We start from the raw sequence: 8856 nt of genomic DNA, 5'->3' as shown, positions 1-8856 counted from the left end.
CACAAATGGGAATGTACAGTGTGATGGGTAACAAGGAGGGCGTGCAGTGTTGCGGGTCGCGGCAACGGTGCATGATAGGCGCGCGGAGAGAAAGGTGCCCTGGGGGGACGGGAAGCAGAGGGAGTGGCACGATAGTCGAGTGGGTTACAGAGCAAGTGGATGTCGAGGAGTCGAGTGGATCTGAGCAATGTGCAAGGATTGGCTACGATGTTTCGAGGGGGACGATGGAGTCGAGGGGTAGAGGAGGCGTGAGAGGCGAGGGGTTACGAGTTGAGGCGAGGAGGCGATGGAAGCAGCGTGCCAGCCCCCAGGCGAACCGTTGGCCACAGGGGGCGTAGCCCGAGCCGGGGACAAGAGGGAGATATCAGGTGATAGAAGTGAGAGGTGGTAAAACAAATATACACGAGTGAGACAGTGACGCGAATCAGAGGGGAGAGGTAAGGCGGAAATACAGAGAAGATAGGGGAGACAGACGACGAGGGGGTAGGGGGAAAGGGACAGTGGTGAGTTGGGAGGGAGGGGGGAAGGCGACAGCACAGGGAGAAGGGGCACACCCGAGCGGAGGGCACCTGTGCTGTGGGTGGGTCTGCCACCCCCCCTGCCAGGGCGCCCAGCGGCCCCCAGGAGGCCCCGGTGGAAGTGTATGACGGATGAGCTTCCAGGGGGCGGGGGGTGCCCAGGGCAGCGGGTGCGTCAGGGTTGACCAGCGTGCTCTCCGCCGCCGGATGCCGAGGCGCTGATGTCCGAGGGCCCAGGTGGGACCATGTCTCCGCCGGCCACTGATGGCCTTGGCGGGCGGTTCCGGACCGAGCGACGGTGACCGAGGACAGCGCGCCGGCCCTGGACCCCGAGCTGCCGGACTCGACCTTAGCACGAACCGCTGCCGTGTGCCCGGACCGAGCCGGCTGCGCGGGACCCCTGTGAGCACGAACCTCGTGCGTAGCCGGCGACCGGCCCCGGGGGGTTAAGAAGGATTCGGAGACTGGACGCGCCGCCGCCCGTGTGCTGGCAGCGGACCGGAGGTGGAAGCGTGGAGAAGAAGCTAGGTACGGTAGCAGAAAGCCATTGAAGTGAAGGCTGATGGGAGACTGACAGAACACAGGGAGAGCGAGTGGAGACTGGGACAGAACCAGCGAGATGGGCGAGATACGGAAAAGCCAGGGGAGAAGGCTGAGTGGGGACTGTTACAAACCAGGGATGAGACGCTGATGAGGTGACAGAAGCGTGAGATGGCGATGGTAGACTGATAAGAACCATGGTAGCAAGAGAGTGATTGACGGACAGAACCAGGGTAGAAGAGTTGGGAGCTGGTAGAAAGCTGATGAGGAGGCGGGTGTGTCTCAAAAGAAACGGTCGGCAATTGACGGTTACAGCCATGGAGGAAGGGGCCGGGTGGGTACTGGCGGTTGAGGCATGGGTGCCGCTAACTCAGGCAAGCAGGAGAGCGCGACCACACACACACACACACACACACAAACACACACACACCACACCACCACAACACACACACACACACACACACCACTCGACACCACACAACACCACACACAACACACACTCCACCCAACACACACACACGTGAGATGCAGAGCCACCAGCAGCACGCAGTTAGCAAACATGGGTCCTGCGCTGTCCATGACCCAAACAACAGACCAGTGGGGTGCTGAGCGCCAGGGAGATGTGGTAGGAGCGGCAGCCGACGCTAGTGATGATATGGATGTGAGCGTGCAGCTGAGCGCCAGGATACAGGAGGAGCGCAGCTTACGCCATAGACAGTGGAGGGAGTTCGGCAGCGAGCTCCGAGAGACAGGAGTGAGTCGCAGCGTGAGCGCCATGGGATGATGGATGTTATCGGCAAGCGGCACGCTTCGATTGGAGACAGAGATGCGGCAGCGAGCTGCCAGGAGAGGAGAGGGGCAGCGAGCGCGAGGAGAGCAGGGTGGAGCAGCGTAGCTCTAGAGAGAGGAGCGGAGCGGGCAGCTGAGCTGCCATAGAGATGGAAGGAAGCGCCAGCGAGACGCGAGGGGACAGTGGAGTGAGCGGCAGCCGACTTCCAGTGAATCAGATTGGAGTGGTGCAGCGAGCCAGTGAGACCCCGGAGCGGCGGCGCACAAGGAGGACCAGCGGTCATCCGGTGGAAGTGGGCCCGCAGGTATGCGAGCAGTGGTAAAAGAATGAGGGGTGGGTCGGAGCCGACGAGGCGGGGTAAAAGAAGAAAGTAAAGAAAAGAAAAAGAGGCAGGTGATGCATTGCAACACGTCGTGGGGTGTGGGCGCCTGCGGGAAATAGGCGGTGGGAGTGCGCGATGCCGGGAGATGAGAAGAATAAGGCAGATCGTAGCGCCTGTGTGTGGTAAATGAAGCGGTAGGTCCCGAGTGTGGTAATGTGATGTCGCTCGGGCCTGCCGCAGCTGGGGGTGGGAGAGAGATAAAAATAAAAAAATCAGCGACGAAGATGAGTGGTGAAAGAAAGGATGTAAGAGTAGGACTGAGGCGGCCGCGAAGTGACACCGGCAGGACGAACGCCCAAAAAGCTAGACAAGAGAGAGAAAGACAACAGACGTGGGTGTGCAGATCAAGCAGAGGTGGAGGAGGGTATGGATGTAACCAAGACTAGCAGCGAAGAACAAAGTATGGCAATGGAAGCGCAGACCGCGGCCAAACGTTAACCGAGTAGAACGCCGGGCCAAAGGTGTGCGTCCGCCCTACGAGTAGCAGTGACAGCTTAGCGGCAGATGCAAGCAGATCAGGGAGCGAGCGAGCCAGAGCGAAGTCAGGGTACTCATGAGAGTAGCTGCGGAGAGCCATCAGATAAGGGAGGGAATGCGAGCGCAGAGCGAAGCATTAAGCATAAGCGTGTAGCGGCAGAGTCGCACATGTCGAGAGCAGTAGAGCGAGTGCGTGCAGATGCAAGTCACGGGAGGTACCCATTGGAGCGAGCTGCAGAGCAAGCATTGGTAGCATGAAGCGACTGCCAGATCAAGCAGTAGACCAGGGAGCAGCGCAGATCAATCAGGGTAGGTCAGGGAGCGAGCGGCAGATTTCATAGCATGGAGTCAGGGACGCGGCTGCAAGCAGTCATGTAGCAGGGAGCTTAGGCGCAGCAAGCAAGGCATGAGCAGCAGAGAGCGAGCTAGGCAGTCAGCAATTCAGAGTACCAGACGGTGGCACAACAACGGGGGGTGTGGGGGTGAATGGACAGAAGGAAAGGGGTCGGCGAGGGGGCGGCCGGCGGAATGCGCAGCGAAAGGGTGGTGTGGGTGGTGGGTGGGGGGTGGGGCAAGGGGGGGGGGGGGGGTGGGGGGGGGGCGGTGGGAGGGGGATGGGTGGGGCTCGCAGTCGAAGGCGTGCCCGGGATGTGTGAGAGCCACCAGGACCCTAACAGCCAGTAAACACCACGCCTTAGAAAGTGAATTGGAAAGGATGAAGAAGAGCCTGGGAAAGAAACAACGCGCGAACGGGAGAGCATGAAAATGCCGGGCGTAGACAGGGGGCGGGTAAAACGTGAAAGAATAGCCGTGCGAAAATGGGTGCGGAAAGTGAGAGAACAAGACCCATGAGAAAGGCGGCGGAAAACAGAGAAGGGCCGCGAGACGGGTGCGATGAAATGTAGAAAAGAGCCGCGAGAAAGGGATGGGTGGAAAGGAATAAAATAGCCAGATAGAGTGGGGGGGCTGTAAAGGTGAGGAAAGAGCCCGGTAGAAAGTGGGCTGAATAGGGAAAATAGCGCGAGAAAGTGGGGCGTGGAAAGGTCAAGAATAATGAGCGGTAGCACGACTTGTCAGGACAGAGGACCAGATGCAGACAGGAGCGGCGGATGGACAGGTGCGCAAGCCATGGAGGAGAAACACGGGCAAGGGCGACGGCAGCAAGGGGCGGGAAGGGCAGATCAGCAGGCGCAGGGGTCAGGGCAGCAGAGGTGCGTGGAGAAGGTGCAGAGGTCAGGCTAGGGGCCTGCGCGGTCAGCAGGCAAGGGAGCGGTGAAGCAGGCAACCGGCAAAGCAGGACAGGACGACAGGCAGGGCGCGGGGGCAGGGCAGGGCAAGGGCGCAAACGGGAACCGAGGAAAGGAAAACTGAGTAGAAACAAGAAGGCGGGAGAGAACGCGGGGAAAACCGGACGAGATCAAGAGGAACGAGCAACAGCACAAAGGGAGAAAGCCAGGGGAAGACATACAGGGAGAAGGGGTAGAGGGGCGGACTACCGGGATGGGAGACCAACACAAAAGAAAGGGGACACCATGAGCAGGTGGGTGACACGCGAGAAAATGGGAGGGAAAAGACGTCGCGCCCAAGGCCAGCCATCCAGGGATAAACGGCTGGCTCCCATGCCCCATCAGGCCGGCGCCACCGGTGCGGCGTCGGGGCGCCCACGGAGCCCAGCGCCCGCCGGTCCAGGTACGGGCGCAAGAGGGAGAGGGTGTACGCATAACGCTAGCAAAGGAGATGATGTCCAGCAGTGGCCCGAGCGGCCGACTAACTGCAAAGTGGGTCAAAGGTGAGAGGTAGGAGGAAGCGAGTGCGAGCATGAGAAGAGAGGATAACCAGTGAGAAGCAGATGAGCAGAGGAACAGTTAGAGAGTAGAACCAGAAAGCGGAGAAGCAGAGAAGTAAGTGAAGCAACAGAGCAGAAAGCATAGAATCATGAAGTAGATAACCCATGAGAAGTCAGAGTGACCAGAGAAGCAGTAGAGATGCACAGGAACCCAAGGACAGGGCTCGTCCAGAGCCAGGTAGGCCCAGGCAGAGAAAAGGAAACAGCGGGAACGCACACATGGGGAACACCAAGACATACGTGTAGTTACAGTGGTGAGCTCTGCGCCGCGGCCGTCCTGCCGCCGGTGGGGGGGAGAGAGAGCATCAAAATGAATACAGTATGTGTGGAACAATGGGGCGGCAGGCTGCCGGGGTGCGCGGCAAAACGGGCAGAGACGCGTCTGGGAGAGAAATGCCGTGGGGGACGTGAATGCGAGGAGTGCGAGTGTGGACTAGTGTGGAGTCTAGGACGAGGGCAAGTGGTAGCTATGGATCTAGGAGGCTGTGGATGCAATGTGCTAGAGTCTCGAGGAGTGGTGCGTGACTGGTGGAGTCATGAGTGGTGACGTAGGGTCTGAGGAGTCGATGGTACGAGGAGTGCGAGGAGGTGCGAGTAGCAGCGGCCCAGCTCCCCCAAGCCGAACCGGTGCCAATGTGGCGGAGGCGGCCGAGCGGGGACAAGTAGTGGAATAAGATGCAGTGTGATAGAAGTGAGATGGGCCGTAAAACAAATGAGACCACTAGGGGACCATGACGGAATCCAGAGGAAAGAGGGATAGGGGGAGAAACAAGAGCACGAATGTGGTGGAGACAGAGACGAGGGGGGAGTGGGGAGAAGGTGAACAGGGTGATTGTGGGGAGTGGAGAGGGGAAGAGTCGGACATCACCAGGAGAAGGGTGCACACGCCGAATCGGTGGGTCACCTGGCTGGGGGGTGGCGCCACACCCCCCTGCCAGGTGTCCTCCAGCGGCCCAGGAGCCCCTGGTAGTGGATTACTGTGAGGCGCCATGGGTCTGGGGCCAGGCATCGGGCGCGGCAGTGACCAGCGGCGCGTCCCGCAGGCCGGGGCGCGAGGGCGAGTGCCAGTGTGCCCAGTGCGACCAGTCTGGCGGCCCGGCACCACGAGCCTGGCGGGCGGCCTGGACCGGCGTGAACGTGGACGTGAGGACAGCCGCGGCCGTGCCCGGACACGAGCCGCCGATCTCGGACCGGAAGCAGCGAACCCGCGGCCGCCCCGGACCCCGAAGCCGGCCGGACGCTGACCGTTTAGCACGAAAACCGCGTGCCTTGGCCGTCGACCTGGCCGGGCGCGAAAGGAGCGGAACTGGACGCGCCGCCCCCTGGGCGCAGCGGGGGATAGCGGAGGCGGGAATGAGCGAGTGTGAGACGGTGTTACCAGAAACCATGGGAGGAGCGGGGATGAACGTACAGAACTCATGGAGAAGGCGAGGTGTGTAGTAGACGTGAGCAGAACCAATGCTGATGAGGGCCGAGGTGGAGACGGTGAAAAAGCCAGGAGAAGGCTAGTGGTAGACGTGACAGAACCCCAGTGAGAAGACAGGCGGTAGATGTACAGAAGCAGGTGAGAGGCGAGGAGACTGGAGAAGAACCAGTGTGAGAAGGAGAGAGGACGGGACAGAACCAGTGGGAAGGATGGTGAGTGCGTGGAGAAACTAGAGGAGGTGCGGGTGGTGCGGCAAAAGAAACGGCTGTGCATGACGGTGAAGCAGGCCAAGTAGAAGGCCGGGGGGTACGGGCGTGTGAGGGCAAGGGGAGCGCTAACTCAAGGGCACAGCAGAGGAGTGCGGCAGCGACACACACACACACACACACACACACCACACACACCACACACAGCACACAGCAACACACACACACAACCACCACACACACACACACACACACACACACACAACACACACAACTGGAGATTGCAGATTCAAGCCAGTCACCCCAGACGAAGCAGGGGCCCTGCGTCGGGTCCAGTAACCCATAACCAACAGCCAGGGTGGCGAGCGCCAGGGGAAGGAAGGAGTCGGCAGCAGGCTGCGTAGGAGAGTGATGAGCCGAGCACGAGCTCCAGGAGACAGGAGGGAGCGGCGGCGAGCGCCGAGGAGACAGGAGGAGCGGCAGCGAGGCGGCCAGGAGATGGGGATCGGCAGCGTAGCGCCATGGGAGTAGAGTGTGGCAGCGGGGCGATCGAGCTCGAGGAGACAGGATGGAAGCGGCCGACGTAGCGCCCAGGGAGAGGAAGGGGAGCGGCAGGCGAAGCGCGTAGTGAGAGAGGAGGCGAAGCGGGGCAGCCGAGCCGCCGAGACTGGGATTGGCGAGCCGCACGAGGAAGAAGGAGGAGCCCGGAGACGGAGAAAGGAGCGGCAAGGGGAGAAAGGCGGGGAAGCGGCTGAAGAGGCGGGGGAGAACGTGGTGGAGGAACGGAACGCAAAGGGCACTGGGACCTGGCAACAAGGGAGAAGGTGGCGGGTGGAGCAGGAGACGGCAAGTGGGAGGACATAGACGAGGTGAGTGGAAATTTTAATAAAAGGCCGTTTGGTGGGTAGTTCAATTAAAATATCAGGCCAAAAAAACGTGCACGGCCCCTTTCTAAGTCAGATTCTTAAGAATAGTCCGGAAGAAGGGCCGCTACCACACTATGGTATACATACAAGAATTATATTAGACAACTAGCAAGTAAGGTTGATCTTGAAGTCTAGCCTTGCCGATGGTCGATCTAGAGGTCAAGTGGGCGTAGTCCTAGATTCGGCCTGATGGTTAGCGATTCTCATTGGTATTTCACACAGTTCTTTGAGTACATGTCATACCAATGAGCAATCCTGCATTGTGCAGTTGTTTTCAACAGGCCTATTCATGGGGAGGGACTGTTGTTGTGGGTTCGACAAACTTAGTGGGATGAGGTGCAGATGTTGGTGCCAGATAGCTTATGTTTGAGAGTGCGTTAAAAATCATTACCAGGTTATCTTATACAATTTTTTACAGTAGACTCAGCAAAATGACGTTGCCATGAGCAGCACCGCAGATATTGAGAGGAGCGAGATGCAAGACTTCGCTCTCTCACAGTCACACACAGTATCTGCGCAATGTGCACGGGTTCGCTTCGCGCTGTTCACAGCGTGGTAGCCAGGGGACCAAAACAGCGGAGAAGTTGACCAAGTATGCTGTTTACTTTCTGCATCGAAATGTCATATCGCTGAGTCCACCTTTAAATGAATAATGATCAGTGTAGGAGCAGTACTTCAAAGCTTCTAAAAACCAAACCAAGGGCCCTGTGTTTTGGGCTATCATCATGTTACATGTTACCTTTATTTTGAGCCTTTTCCACAAATGGCAATTACACCAAAAATAAAAAACTACTGTCTGAGAATGGTGCTGGACCATCTGACATGGAAAAGCTTTGTTGAAAAATGTTTAAATAAAAAGATTAAAATCCAGGTCGTGACATCCCACTGACGTYAATTCAACGTCAGTCTTCCACGTTGGTTCATGGTAATTTCATTGAAATTACGTGGAAACAACTTTGATTCAACCAGTGTGTGCTCAGTGGAATGATTGTCCAAAACACTGGGCCCTACTTATGCCTGATCTTGTCCTCTTCTGGCCATCTCCTGTACTGCCAAAGGAATCTGGAAAGGAATGAGATACTGATAGTGTGGCCTGTACCTCCTAGCTCCTCCATCACTCCTTCATATAAACAAAGCTGATMATTTAATGCGAAGGCAACATTCTATCCAGCTACTCGTAGCATAATGGCCTCCCACTTACCTCCCCTCGCCTACAATCACATTCTCAAGCTGAGAGGCTGCTTTCTTCTGCATTAATGTCACAGAAACAAGCTAAATCAGATAGGGAAAAGGGCAACCTTTTAAAGAAGGAACCGTGAGGTTTTTCTCTACAAAAGTATTTTGTAATTTTTTATTTAACTAGGAATGTCAGTTAAGAACAAATTCTTATTTACAATGACGGCCTAGGAACAGTAGGTTAACTGCCTTGTTCAGGGGTAGAACGACAGATTTTTACCTTGTCAGCTCAGGGATTCGAGCTAGCAACCTTTCGGTTACTGGCCCAACGCTCTAACCACTAGGCTACCTGCCGCCCCAAATGTAATGCTCTGTTCTTAGTGTTACGAGAACAGACTGGCACATCCCAATAATGTATTTGACTTTGACACATTCCTGACAAACAAGATTGATTAAAGCAGAGGAAAAAATATGTGAAAATAAACACAGTGGAATCATACATGATGGCATCAACACCATGGCATCATTCATGATGGCATCAACACCATGGCATCAACACCATGGCATCA

Source organism: Salvelinus sp. IW2-2015, unplaced genomic scaffold (genome assembly GCF_002910315.2).
Source record: "Salvelinus sp. IW2-2015 unplaced genomic scaffold, ASM291031v2 Un_scaffold1265, whole genome shotgun sequence".
NCBI lineage: Eukaryota > Metazoa > Chordata > Actinopteri > Salmoniformes > Salmonidae > Salvelinus > Salvelinus sp. IW2-2015.
The sequence above is the reverse complement of the archived record's forward strand: the minus strand, read 5'-3'. Positions refer to the sequence as shown.